At 37.2% G+C, this 14,686-nt stretch overlaps 1 protein-coding gene across 12 annotated transcripts in view; it reads left to right on the top strand.

Annotated features, from left to right (window-relative positions):
• FOXP1 (forkhead box P1) overlaps window positions 1-14,686 on the top strand; it is a 627,798-nt gene that overhangs the window by 282,056 nt on the left and 331,056 nt on the right. For 7 of the 12 annotated variants that reach the window (XM_027523924.1, XM_027523930.1, XM_027523927.1 and 4 more), the window contains one exon: window positions 5,348-5,408. The gene's annotated coding sequence lies outside the window, so the exon portion shown is untranslated. Of the gene's footprint in view, window positions 1-5,347; window positions 5,409-6,781; window positions 6,860-11,527; window positions 11,619-14,686 lie in introns of all 12 variants that reach the window. The other 5 variants (XM_027523926.1, XM_027523933.1, XM_027523936.1 and 2 more) reach the window with 3 other exon arrangements.

Genomic DNA, 14,686 nt, shown 5'->3' with positions numbered 1-14,686 from the left:
TTAATCTTGAGCTGTTTGTTTTACTATCTGGGGTCTTGCTAGTTTTTGTTCCTGTACTGTCTTTAGAAAGCACGATATTCAGAGTCTCATCCAGTCTTTTTAAAAGTGAATTAAGAAAAAGAAAAAGGCATACACTGTGCCCTTTGATCATTCTGGGGAATGGTGGTAGAAATCGTGTGATAATTTCAAAAATAAATTGCCACAGTTAAGAAGGATGAGCCGTCCAAGGGAAGATACGTCCTATGTAAAGATATTTCAGAGACTAGGAATTGTGTCCAGGGTTGGAAAGGAGTCTTCATTGCCAGTTAACTGTTGCCTCTGTCTGAGTAACTCTTTTCAACAGAAGAGTGTGCTGTTCCCCCGCAGGTTGGAAACTGAGAATTTAAATAAAATTTCATCAACCTTATTAAAATATGTAGGGACTTGGATCTTCATAGGTACAAATCAGTCTCGAGACTTAGAAACATTTATTAACAGTGAGGCTGCTGAAGGTTTTTAATAATAAAATTACAAATACCTTATCTAATTGTAAGTATATGACTTTTATGCTCTGTTTTTAAGGGGAAAAATACTTTTTTTAAATGAGGAAAAGTAACTCCGTCAGAGCACCTTCTGTGATTAGCGCTATTGTATTCTTAAATTTTGATTGATAGAGATAATAGTTTTCACTTAAAAATACAGACAGGTACTTTAACTTTCCATGACAATAGCTATTTGCATTTCTTTTATCTTTTTGTTTAACATTTGTGGGGGTTGGGACGGATTTGATTATTAACTCTTATTGCACACACTCAAGGTAAATCTAAAACAAAGGCTTTGTTAGAGCTTCAAAGAGAAAACAGCAAATATTGTTTTTAGGTTTCAACATTTAAAGCCTGCTAAAGGATACCTATAAAATATTTTCACATGACCATGACCAGGGTTTTACTTTCCTTTAAGGTAAGAGAGTGGTTTTTTCTAAATGAGATGGGCCAACGTGGAGTTGCTGGGGGGCTGCCAGCCTGAAGTCATTTCACGGGCAAGCCTCGCCAGGTTCGCCTGCGCCATGTGGCTTACTTCATATAGAGTATTTTAGATTTTTCTTATGAGAATGGACCCAAAAGTCAGGCCCTCTGATTTAGTTGAGGGTTCCAGATGGTGGGAAGAAAGGAAGCAAAATGTTCCTCGCAGCAATAGGAAGGGACAGTGGGTAGTGATGGAGCCACAGTGGTAGATTTCTTTGACAGAGAGAAGAAGAAAGGACGTGGTCCTTGTAAACCAGCAAACCTGGGTGATGGCCAAGGTCGCCTCTGGTCCCGGAGGTCTCTACTACACAGTAGTTTTCCTTTTCTTTCTTTTCTAATTTTCTTCCTTCCTTTTTCCCCTAGGTTTACTCTCCCTGTTTTTCTCCCTTCTTTTCTTCCTTCATTGCTCACTTTTCTTTCCCTCTTTCTTCCCTCTTTCTTTCTGTAAATGTGACTCAGTATTTGAAATATTTAAAGCAGGAGGGGGGTGCAGAAACACTTTGAGATTGTTTTCTAAGTGGATTTTCTTGTCTTGAATGCAAAAAAGTGAAGTGACCCTTGTGTTATCATTTTTCAGCTAGTCGAGTTTGTACTGAGATAGCTCTGTTGTTCTAGGACATCTTTGAAAAGCAAGACAGAAAAGCCCACATGAGTTAAGATTTATGGGTTAAAGAGACCAGTAATCTCTTGGAAATAGGCCCCTTGAGACTTTCTGTTTTCTCAAATGAAGTATATGTCATTTCATGGAGATATCTGGAAGGATGGAAGGTTTGAAACATGCTTCTGGACTTCAAGAGGAGGTTGCTCTAACCAGAGGTGAAACTCCTAACTGCCACCTTCATCACGGGGCAGGAGCTGGTGTTCACTATCCCTGCATGTCAGGGACACTGACACACAGTAGGTTCTCAACTGGCAGTCACTGGATTGAAGGTTGAAATGAAATACGGTGGCTGTCTTTCACAGTCTCTTGTATACTTGTACAAAATAATACAATGCTGAAATCCTGATGCATAGCATTTCCTTGAGCTTCCATGAAAGAAGAAGGATAAATATTTTTAATGGGAAAGCACAGAGCATGTGCTGTTCATTTAGCTTCCTGTGAAATAAAATCACACATCCACGTTTACCTGTACCTCTGTTCCAGCGAGGCTCTACCAATTGGCAAAATCACATTTGTTAAATTAGGGGTCAGATATACTCATATAAATTATGCAATTGAAGCACTGTATTAAAAGGGGGCTACAGAGTAAAATTCCTAATGGAGAAATAGGGGGGAATTGGGGAGGTAGAGCAAGAAGAAGGTGCATTAGTCTTCTAGCGACCTCAGCTGAAAAGTCATGTCTTGGTCAAGGTCTTTATGGTCATCAAACAACTTTAGGTAAATACATTACCGCATACAGTAGTTAAGAAACCACACTTTGAACAGTTTCTGTTGTCACAGGATCTTGCCTGTATGGAGAATGACATGGAAAAAAAAAGAGTAATTTCTATTTACTGTATTCCTGGTTCACTTTTAAAAACCTAAAATTAATAGGGAACTTGAGAAAGAGGGGAAAAGAAAAAAATGAAATTTATTTTTCTGACTCTTTTGAGAGCTGACAAGTGGGCTGGAGGGCAATATTTTTCTTTTAGCTCTCTTTTTTTTTAACTTAAAAGCATTACTTAATAATTTTATTTTCATTTTGGTGCCTTTGCTGCTGGTAAACATGCAGATATGTATTTGATATATTTAATGAGGCATAGTGTTGTGTTTTTTTTTTTTTTTTTTAATAGCAGTTTTGGAAACGGAAGTTTTATGTTTCTGAAAAAATGAAATGCAGATTTTTCTCCTAGTTGTTGATTTCTGATTCTTCTAGGATAGTAATGATACAGACTCAGACCCCAGTACTACTCCCTAATTTTCTTGTCTGTTATATCGACACATTTCATTTAATTTAGCATGATGGCAAACAGCTGTTGAACTATTAATCTTTTCTCAGCAAAGCTGGAAAAATATCTTTTAGATTACTTTGCTAATGTATACCAAAAACTAAAATCAACAGAAATAAATTAATGCGTGGTCAAATGTACAATACATATTAAAATTTTTGGAACTTCAAAATGGAGGAAAATAGGGTTTGTATTCCACTCCCAGTTTTTTTGTGTCTAAGTAAAAATTAAATGTAGCCAAATTTATGTTACTTTAGTGATTACAAGAGGGAGGGTCAATTGTATGATATTGTTATTATTAACTTTTGTTTCCTCTGGGGGAACATTACAGATCTGTGAGGGGGAACCAGCGTATGCCTTGGCTCTGTGTTCACTTACCCATCTGTGTAGATAGGCAAGTAGAGAAGCAGACTCAGTACTTACCTGGAAATGTTCTGCAGGTTTGAATACAACACTCGAGATAACTTTATTCAAAGTAGGCATTTTCAGCAGTTTTTAAAATTAAATTTTAATAAGGTACCGGAGAAGGCAATGGCAGCCCACTCCAGTACTCTTGCCTGGAAAATCCCATGGACACCAGGCCTATATAATCTTTGCAATGCAATCTTATCTGCATTGCAAAGTCTGATACTAGAGACCCAACTGCCAAACATGCAAAAATAGATGCAACTCAATAGACAAACATGAAAATTAGTTTAGAGTGCACACGTTGGAGAACATCTCAAGTAAAAGGGAGGGAGAAGGGCATTCTTGCCTTGAATTGAGTAGGGTCTGCCAGAGTTCACTTACTTTCCATTTAAGATCTGATGAGTGGTGGAAGTGGAAATTGCTCTTGTGAGAGATGGTCTCCTTGCCTCTTGTCTAATGAGCTCTTCTTATTGGCGTGGGGTGGGGCTCTGTAGATCACAGTATTACCTCGAGGACCAGACCATCACTGCTTTCTCTCTTTTTTTTAAATCACCGTTTGCCCTCTAACCAAGTTCTCATCCCTGGAGAAACCAATCCCTGGTGACACACCTCAGCAGTAAAGCACACGATTTTCATTTTCAATTTGAATTGTTTTGTGTCAAAACAAAAAGATTTGGGGCAGGTTGCAAAATAGTAATTTCAAGTCCCAGAGCTTAGGGTTTTCCCCCACCCAAATGGTGAACATTTATGGTGAAAACCTCCAATTTCCTCTTACAGTAAACATGAAAATTATGATTTCACTCAGAGCCTGCATTTTTTCCCAATCTTAATGGCAAGAATCTGCATACACTTGCTTGTGGAAATGTCATAAATTGGCCTCCGATCAATTCCTGAAAGATAGTACACACCAAAGTACCACTTTCAAATTTTTAGCCCTAGTGAAATAGGATTTAACTCTTCTCAATGATGTTTGCCTTTCTACATTCAGGGCCAACAGCCGAGCGATGAGCAGAGATATATTCTGTATAAAATTTAAACTACTTCATTACATATTGTTCTGAAGAGTAAGCAAAAGGATATTAACATTTCAGTAAAAGAATGGTATGATTTTAACATCTTAAAAAAAAATTATATGAGCATTTGGTCAACTGATGTGGAATGAATCCTGTACCCTGTTAGTAACTTGATCTAAATTAATAAACAAATGTTTTTCTTTTCACTTGTGCCATATGTTGATCCCAGTTACATGGGCAGAAAGAGGCAGCTTGTAATGTTTCTTAAAGGATTATACACTGTTTTGCATAAGGGAGTATGCAGATGCAGGAGTTAGATGTCTTCTGTGCTTTCTTTGTGTTTTAGGAAACTTGATTTGAATTGTTTATTTCATCTGACATGAACCGTTTTTATTGAACTGAGTAGATCTGGTAGATATATTGTAAGTGGAAAACATTGTGAGAACAGCTTTCACCCACTGATGACCCCCCAAACCCCTCCCCAAGCTGAAAATTGTGGTGCTTTTATTCATTTTGAAAGGTCCAGAGTGGCATAAAGCATCTTGTCTATAAGAACTAACTCACTTGCAAGGGTGGGTGGGTGGCGGGGGGAGGATCTGTTTTAATGAAATTAGAGATGTTGTGAATGTTAACCAAACAGAGACAGGTTCAAGTAGCAGTCTGGTTTCCCAAAGCAAAGGCCTATGACTCACAGGTTATTCCACATGAAATAAATGGATAGACAACAAGATGAGAAAGAGTTCGTAAGCAAAATGCGAAATGTTTCACCTTGACTTTTCCAACATCCAAGTTGTTGTTATTGTCTTGAAGAGCTCAAAGGCACATGGTCTGGTAAGTGGAGGTCTTGGCACTGATTTTTGTTAACTCTGAGTGTCTTTTGCCATTAAATAAAATTGAGTTCTTTCGTTGTTTATCATGCGTCTCTCCCAGGCAAATAGGTGGTTGCTGCTTTGTCTTGACTTTCAGATTTTTGATATTCTCTTTTGTTTTCAGGGTAAGAAGTGACCTTTTGAGGTGACTGTAACAGAAGATTGCTTTGCAGAAGCCAAAAAAGGTAAATGCAAATATAATTAGTGGAATTACGTTAAGGACTCTATCTACTGCCTTCTCGGCATCTTAATTCAGTTCTTTTCAGATCTCCTAATTATCAAATTTGCATGTATTTATTTGTGTAAGTACGTATGTAGCATATTTTTGGAGGCCTTTAAAGAAAAGATTGCTCTTAAGAAATGGTTCACATAGTCACATTTTCCCCTCTAAATATTATCAAACTTTTCCCCTGTTTATGGGAGTTAACCTCTTTTTTTTTTTTTTTTTTGGTAGTTGACTTGGTAGTTTTGAAGTCAGGAAGGAATATTCACATCACAAAAGTGGTGATTCATAAAATTAACATGCTGCAAATAGGAGTAACGTATGTCAGTGTGTTGTGCTGAAGTGGTGTCATCCGATGGATGTTCATCCGGCGGCTTTATAATCACCTTCTTTCAGAAATTAATAGTCAGGCACCATAGCAACGCGTCGTGTTGATGTAACTGCCGTGTGGCGTGGGGCATGTCCCTGTGATGTCAGTGTTCAGCTGCCTTGTTCTCTTGACCTTACTTGAAAATCAAATGAGTACTTGATTTTAAAATTAGAAGTTTTCAGAGAGACTAATGTAGGTTGATGAATTAAAGCTAAATTAAATTTTCTCAAACTCACTTTTGGGAGCAGTGGTTAAAAAAAAAAAAACAAAAAAACACTCTGGTTAAAATGGTTATGGAGGCTACATATTTGTTTTTTTTGTTTGTTTGTTTTTGATACCCAAAGTATCTCCCCATTGAAGGCAGGGGTCACCTCACTCAAGTTGTTCTTGCAGGTCATTTTTAAGTCTGATGTTTCTTAAGGAGCAAGCGTCTTCATTTTATTTTTGAATCTTGTCCAGTGGTATTTCCATTTGACTAAGTAGATTTGTGTCAGTGTTAAAACAGGTTACTTGCCATCCTGGTTGCACAAAGCCTTTGTTTAGATCTTACCAACTTAAAGTTTATGAATTTGTAAGATACAGACTTCTTTACTTTTTAGTTGAGCAAGGTTTTTTGTGAAACTTTCATAATGTGAAGATTCTTAGATCGGTCTTGTTTTTAATCTTACTCAGGGCTTGGGGGTTCTAGAAGGTATTATGAAAGTAGGAATTTATTTTTCTAGTTGCGTTCTGGCACATTTCATTTGGACTGAAAAGTCCAACCAGCTTGCCTCATTTCAAAATCTTTGTTGTTTAATTTAAACTGTGTGGTAAGCTCCTAATTGTCCTCCAAGGAGGATATAGTACCTTTCAGATGTCCCAGCATGGGAAGGGGTGATTCCAACCAGTAATTAAGGTTATCAAGGCATACCTAGAGTATTTTTTGGCAAAGCACTTCCCAGTTTCCCAATCTTCATCTGTTTCAGGGATCTGCGACTTTTTTCTGCAAAGGGTCATCCAGCCAGTGTTTCCTGTTGTTTCATCTGTGCCTCGGCGGCTGAGTTGTATGTACATTGTGTACTGTCTCTGATCCCTACAAGATCTCAGACCAGAGTGTTGCTTGTTCAAATCCATGCCAGGTGCTGGACTCATTTCATGCTGGTAGCAAAAGTTTCTCGTGAAACTAAAGATTAAAGCTGAAAAAGTGGTTGAAAATAGAAAATATTTACCTTGAGAATTGAGTTATCCCTACAGCTCCAAAAATGGACTTAATTAATAGGTTTTCATTGTTTTATTCGAATTTATGTATTCAGATAAATTTATAATTTATCTGTAAGCATAAATTATTTTTCTCCTGGCTTATGTCTTTATGATGAATATGCTTACACCCATAACCTGAAAATATTTGAATTTGGATAGAATAATTTTTCTCAGTTTCATGATATTGTTAAAGATATTGTGAGTCAAGGGCATGTTTGAGGGAAAGGAAACTTTCCAGGAATGTGTCATTACTGTTGACAAAGAGAGGTAGTCCATAAGGAGGAAAAAATGCTTCTTTGTAAGTACTGTCAAGAACATGGTGTCCTGCAAGTCAGGAACCCCTTGTCAAATTTCAGGACCATAGAAAAATTTTGTCCTTCTGTTGTCTTCTTTCATAAAACAAAGGAAACTGAATAACACATTCATCTAATTATCCTTTTTGTCTTGAGAGCTTGGAATCTCAGAGTAAGCATTTTTGCTTAATGGTGGTTTTTTTTCCTTACAACTTCAACTTTTTGTTGTTGATACTTTTTTTTAAGTCAATATCATTTTTCCTGCTCCCTATTAACATTTTATTATTTAACTGTTTTTCTTCAACAATATAAGTTTGGTTTGTGTTTGACTCCATTTTCCATTATATTTTCCTAGAAATAAGTTATATAGACAAATAGTAAGCTGCGTGTACTTTTTTTTTACCTTTTATCAAACTCAAGGATCCTTCGAAAACTAATCCTTATATATAAAGGGGAAAAAAAAGATTTGTTAAAAATATAACCTCTTTAAAAATATGTGTAAAATTGGACAGAATGCTTAGTATTTCTTCCCAGTGAATAAACCTTAAACAGAGAGACCACGCTCTTTAAGTGATGTGATGATCACGAAACCAGCACCATCTTCTGCATTACACAGAGGATGTAGATTTCAGATGCCAGGAGTTCCTCGGTCACTGCCATGCTCAAATTTGGAATCTGGGAATCATTAACCATCAGCATAAATACAAGTAAATGTGCCTACACTGATACTCTGGAAACAACTGGTTATATGCAGGAAAGTGGCCAGGCAAATTCTGAAAACCAAAGGAGGCCTTTTTTCACAGTGAGGTTCAGAGTCTGAAGGAGCGTGAATAACTGTCATCCCACTTGGTAGTGATTAACAGTTTCTTCCAAGTAGGTTTGAGTCCTTTACAAAATGGATCTAGTTGCTGGCATTCCTAAAAGGTAGCTGGTAATTATTATAATCCCCACTTTGCAAACTGGGAAACTGATCACATTGAATTAGTAACTTATCCAAGGTCATGTAAAATGTCAAGACTGGAGCTAAAAAGACAACTTGCTGTGGTCACAATTATATTGTTGTCATTCTGTCATGGCCGCCTTGGTTTGGTGGTTTAATATACGTATCTATGTCATTTTTTCCCTGCTTCCCCAAACATTCACAATTCACCCATATAGACTTTTGCTAAAACTTAAAATCCAGTTTGTGAAATTCATTGTTTTTGATTCAGTTCTAATTAGCACTGGGAGCAATTGATGATAATTACAAAGCCTGTATAGGTGACAGTTAAATGGTTATTTTTAAACACTGGTCATCTTAAAGCTTCATATTTTGTGTTGGTTCAGTTTTACAGTCAACTAGTTGATGAGAAAGTTAAAAAAAAGAAAGAAAATATAAAAGAACGTGTAATCATTTCAATTTTTCTTCAACCCCCAATTTGAGCTATTTTTTGTTAGATCAAAGAGTTATAAGTTATCTTTATATACTTCACTCATTGTGTCTTACATGTTACAAATTATTTCTTGGTTACAAATAAAGTTGAAAATAGCTACCCAGCCATTTTCAATATATTCATTGGTTCTTCTGAAAATATATATTTAACGTGATTTAAAACTTTACATAATGACAACAATATTCTGAGTTAAATCCATTCAAAATGACCTCTTTATAACATTCAGCATTTGACTCATTTGCCTGTTCAGGAAGTTGTTATAAAAGACACTGGAAAAGAGTGTTTTCATTGAGCTACCAGCTGACCACACTGGCTGAAATGACTACTCAGTCACTTTAGCTAGGCAGTGAACTCCATTTTATCTCCCCCTCACCCTCAGCCTATTCATGCCTGGGTTGTAACACTCAGGGTAAAGACTAGGCTGATATAAAGACTCTTGCATACAATGGCTTAAATCAAATAGAAGTTTACTTCCCTGTCTTATCTAATAATCTGACCAGTCTAGCTTGACTGGATGGGTTCTTTCTCTTTTGTGCTTCCCTCCCTTGAGCCTTTGTCCTTATCTATATGGTTGAAATACAGTGAAGTCCAACGGCAAGCAATTTTCTTTGAAGCAAATGATTTAAAAATTGCACACGTCACATCCATTGACATTTAATTGATTAGACTGCGATCATTTCACAAGAAGCTTCAGTGGCTGTTGGGGAATGCCTCTAGCTGGGTAGCCAGGAGCTTGGGAGAATTGGAGAACAGATTTAAGGGGACATTTAGCACTCCAGCAACTTGATTGGCTGAATTGGCCCAACCCAATATTGCATTCCTTCATTCATTCAAACATACATAATATAGATGTATATACTACATATGCTATACATCAATTATTGCTGCAGGTATTTATTGATGACTGTGTGCCAGATGCTAGGATCATAGCACTACATGAGAAGGATACCATCTCTGGCCTCCTAGAGTTTATGTAGCAAAGGGGAGGACAGACATTATGCGTGGTGATGATGACAAGTGTTCAGAAGGGCAGATACTGGTGGTTATGTGAAAGTGTTCTCTTACAGGGAGATCAGGGTGTCCGAGCTTTAGGTATTTTACCATGATATGAAAGCTGTGCTAGACTAATTTGATTTTCTTGTGTGTTTCATGCCAGTGTTGTGGTGAATGTTATCAAGCCTATTAATTTTTTGTTAATAGCTTTATTGAGATATAATTCATACACACTTGAAATGAACCGTTCAGTGGTTTTTAGTATGTTCAGAGTTTGCACCCATCATCACAATTTAGTTTTGGAACAATTTCATCAGGCTGGAAAGACACCCCCATACCCATTAGCAGTTACTCCCCTCAACCCAACCCCTGGCAACAACAAATACAAATACCATCAGTAGAGTTTTGCCTCTTCTGGACATTTTATGTACATGGAATCATACAATACGTGGCCTTTTGCGACTGACTCCTTTCCCATAGCATAATGTTTTCAAAGTTCATCCAAAGCTTTAAAATTTTTAACTTTCTTACAATCTCAGAGTTATATGAGTTCTTGCTCCTAAATCCAACAAAATGGTGCGCTGAAATATTCCCTCAAGGGATGGAATCGGGAGAAAATTACTCTTTTCATGTTGTTTGTATTTCCGTAGAAATAGACTTGGCCTCCCAACAGTTAAACTTCAGAATTTAAATGTTTGCATTTTAAGTTAGCTGTTTTTAAACATTGTTAACCATAATGCTAAACTAAGTAACTCTGTAAACAAGAGCTGTCTCTCTTGAATGTTCGTTTCAAAGAAAAAAATTTTAAATATTGATTTCCAGAGAAATATGCTCAATAGAGTTCGTTTTCAAGCAGAAGTCACTTGTTGAAATGTACATGAAGGCATGTTTTGTAGTAAAGACAATATTTGCAACAGTTATCAAGTAGCCATATTTTGCACAGCGAAAAAAATAAATAACACATGGTTTTAGTCATCTTTTTTAAATGATGTTTTGGCTCTTTCATCTGCCAAGGGCACAAATATCCAAACTGTCCACCTTGAGCATCTTCAGAAGAAGTTATCAGCTTAGTTGAAAACATAACAACTTAACAGAGATGTAGGAGGTATTAACCTTTCTTTGGCAATTCAAAAATCCCAGAGAAAATCTGAAGCTCAGAAATGTGCAAAAACAAAACTCTGTTTAGGGTAGCACATGTATGATAACGTTGACTGCATACTTTGTAGTATCTAGTCACATCTAGGACCTTAAAGGAGTGAACGGTGTACCAACGGTAGAATCCTTGAGTCTGTTTTAAAAGTTGACACCTTCTGCCCAGGGCCGAGTCTGGATTTGAAATTTGATGATGTCTTTTAAAAAGTCTGTTGGTGAGTAGGACTTTTCATAAGTGGCAAGTGAAATTACTCATTTAAGTTTGCACTCTTCTGTCCTTGATCGGAACTGGTATGTCCATGGCCTTCGCATGCAGTGAGAGTGAGGGGAGAGAAAAATGAAAAGCTTGAAGTCTTCATGCTCTGTTTAGGTACACTCTTTTTGAAGTGTGAAGATCATGCAGATTTTCCCTTGAATCTTGTATATTAGCAGGTATATGGTGTATAATTAAAGGTAATTAGGTGTTTTGTTAATTATCTGACCGTGGAGTGAATTATTAAAAAAATATTTTTTTAATTAAAATCTTGCATCATTGGATAGACTGTGATGATTTCAGTTTATAGGTTGGCATGGATCTTTACTTCCTCACTTTTTCCTCCAGGCCTCTTTTTTTCTGGAAGTCAGTATCTCTTTCAAAGGATTGTGAGCAGCCCCTGGAGACCAAAGGAAGTGTCCTAAACCATTCATTACAGGTGACATTCTTTAAAGTTTATTTAGAGCAGTGATTTTCAAAGAGCATATTGGGACCCATTTGTGAGTTAGGAAATCAATTCACTGGACTTTGCCCAAGAATTTAAATGATAAATAGGATAAGTATACAAAGAGTAGAGAAAAATGCAGTAGACTACATCTGCACTGTCCAGTATTGAAACCACTGGCCACATGTAGCTGTTGAGCCCTTGAAATGTGGTTAGCCCAAACTTATGTGCTATAAACTTAAAATCCACAAAGCCTTTTGAAGAATTTGTATGGAAAAAATGAATGTGAACAATTTGAATAATTCTTCTTTAGAGCATCATTTGTATATATTGAATTAAGTAAAATATTAAAATTAAGTTCAAGGTTTCTTTTTACTTTTCACGTGTGGTTACAATTGCATATGTGACAGGCATTGTATTTCTATTGGGCAGTTTTGCTCAAGCCAGTGGGGAAGAGAGCAGTGAGTGCGACAAGGCCTCTGCTTGTGGCTCTAGGGGGTGTGGACAGGTAGGGAAACATAATAAGTAAATATGAGGTGATAGGTGTGGTGAAGAAAATATAGGCGGTAAGGGAGGTCAAATTGCCGGAGGGAAGGAATTGCAATTGTAAAAAGCGAGGATAAGTCTAACTGAAGCACAGACGTTTGAGCCAAGAAGGCGTGTTCTAAAAAAGACTAAGTTGGCCACTGTGGCAAAAGTGAAGTCTTCCAAGGGAAAGAGTAGTAGCGGACAAGGCCAGAAATAACATGGCCAGACACAGTAGGGCATTAAGGCTCATTGGACTCTTAGTCTCTTAGTGAAGTAGAGAGCCATGAATGGACTTTGAGATGAGACAGGATTTGAGTCACATTTTAAATGGATCACTCTGAAAGTTATTTTGAAAGTAAATGGTGGGTGGGTGAGGTGAGTGGCGGGGAGATGTGTTAGGAATCCACTGTGATAATCTCAGTGAGATCTGATGGCCAGGATGAAGATGGCAGTAGGAAGTGGTGGGAATTTGTGAAATCTTAACACATGTGGTTTGATATTTAAATTTTGAACTTATCTAGGAAGAATCCAAGGAAGTCCTGGTAAAATAGATGTGAAGTTTGAAAACAGTTACATAGTGGATGACTCCCAAGATTTTTGTCTTAAGTGATGGGGTAGTATCAACTGATGGATTGTTTGTAGTAATTAAGAAAGAAGTCAGAAGACTGAGGACTCTCAGTTTAAACAACTTCTGAAAGGATCAGGCTGCCATTAAGAGAAACAGGGAAGCCTGTGGGGTGAGGGTTGATGGTATGAAAGGAGACAGTTCTTTAATTTCACTTTTTAAAGATGGTAAGGTGGACTTCTTTCAGGACCATTGTGGTAGGTGTAGGGAATACTGCAGTGAGATTTTACAGGAGAGAGAAGATGTTGAGCTCACCTCTACATACAACATGGGCAAGTGAGAATTTATAGCCAAAGAGTTAGGGGGTGGCAGGGGGTCAGTAGCTGAAAAGTTTCTGGAAAGAAAACATCAGGAGTAAGGGGGGATTCTGGGTCAACTGCTCTAACAAGATCTTGCTAAAGATAAACTAGGGTGACCCAACATCTCCTGGGGGATGGTGGAGAGTGAGGAACCCTATCGGATCTCTAATCCAGTGGTTTAGATATTAAATATGCATAAAAGGCAGGGGTAAAAGGAGATGTAAACTTAAATCTTGAACTTAAAATGTAGTCTTTAATCATCTAAAGTACCTCAGAGCTTGGTGTGGTTACCCTGGTCTCTAGATTAGGAAAGTACTAGGAGGGGCACATGAGTCTGTTACCTGTACCTTATACTAATATAGGTAGTCTTTGATGAGTTCATCTGTCTTTCACATTAACTAAGAGCATCAAAGATTCTGGCTCATTCAAAAATTCAGAAACAGTTGAACATTTTCGAGATTTCTAGGCTGATCCCAAATGTTCGAGCATCTAGGAAATTATAGGTAAAATAATGAAAAACCTATATTTTCTCTATTTAGATACTAACTACCATTAAGGGGATTATTGGGTGAGGTAAGAATATCCCCTCTTTGTGGAAGATGATGAATGTACTTCTCAATTTGTTTTCATTATAAAATGGCATTAAAAGAAATTAGAAGAGCATGAAAATATAGGAAGAAAAATTTCACGGGTGACCTCATCTAAATAGTTCAGCATTTATCTTCAGCCTGCAGCATTCTGTATGTACAGATTTGTTGATATGTACTTGTACTGTATATACTGTTTTGTCTCCTGCTCTTACCCTTAAAGTATCATGAGTATTTTCCCAAGTTATCACTGTTACCAGTTTAGTCGCTCAGTCATGTCCAACTCTTTGCAACCCCATGGACTGCAGCACTCCAGGCTTCCCTGTCCCATTAGGGACAGATATATCCTGGAATAGATATATCACTGTTATATCTCAGTCTTACTTTTAGGGTACCTCGGTGATTTCCACTGTTGTGTTATCTGTTCCTGCAATGATGGATCTTCTGATTTCCTCCAGTTATTAATGATGGCTAGTATGCCTGTGTAGGATGTGTCAAGATAGCTCAGTATCTTGAATTAGTCTTATAAATACGATATTGGAATTGCAGCTTATCACTCATTTCTCCCTCTACTTTTAAGTAATATTAACATTAATCTGAGGCACATGAATCAGCCCCTAGCATCGACTACATGTATTTTCCATAATGAGGTACATTTTGCATTAACTTCGATTTCAACATTTCTGGACTTTAAGTTGCTCGACATTTTTCTTTTCTGATCTGAATCATCTCTTGATATTTTTTCACTTTAGCAACTTGATTTGCATCATGGGAGCAGGGAACTTTGCATTCTTTCCAGGGGCAGCCATTCATCCTCTCATTGTTGTGTTATCCCAAACATCATTCCTTCTCTTTTCCCAGAACAGCCGTGAATTTACTTGGTCTGGATTTGTATCTCCAAAATTTGTTTCAGTTGAGTTTTGGTCCAGGTTACCCAGGAAAACTCAAATGTCTTGACAGCTTTTAAAGTATAAAAGTTTTAAGTTTTCTTGCATGATAGACTGTAAGTTTTCTTGCATGCCA

Source organism: Bos indicus x Bos taurus, chromosome 22 (assembly GCF_003369695.1).
Source record: "Bos indicus x Bos taurus breed Angus x Brahman F1 hybrid chromosome 22, Bos_hybrid_MaternalHap_v2.0, whole genome shotgun sequence".
NCBI lineage: Eukaryota > Metazoa > Chordata > Mammalia > Artiodactyla > Bovidae > Bos > Bos indicus x Bos taurus.
This window is presented reverse-complemented; position numbering and strand designations above follow the sequence as displayed.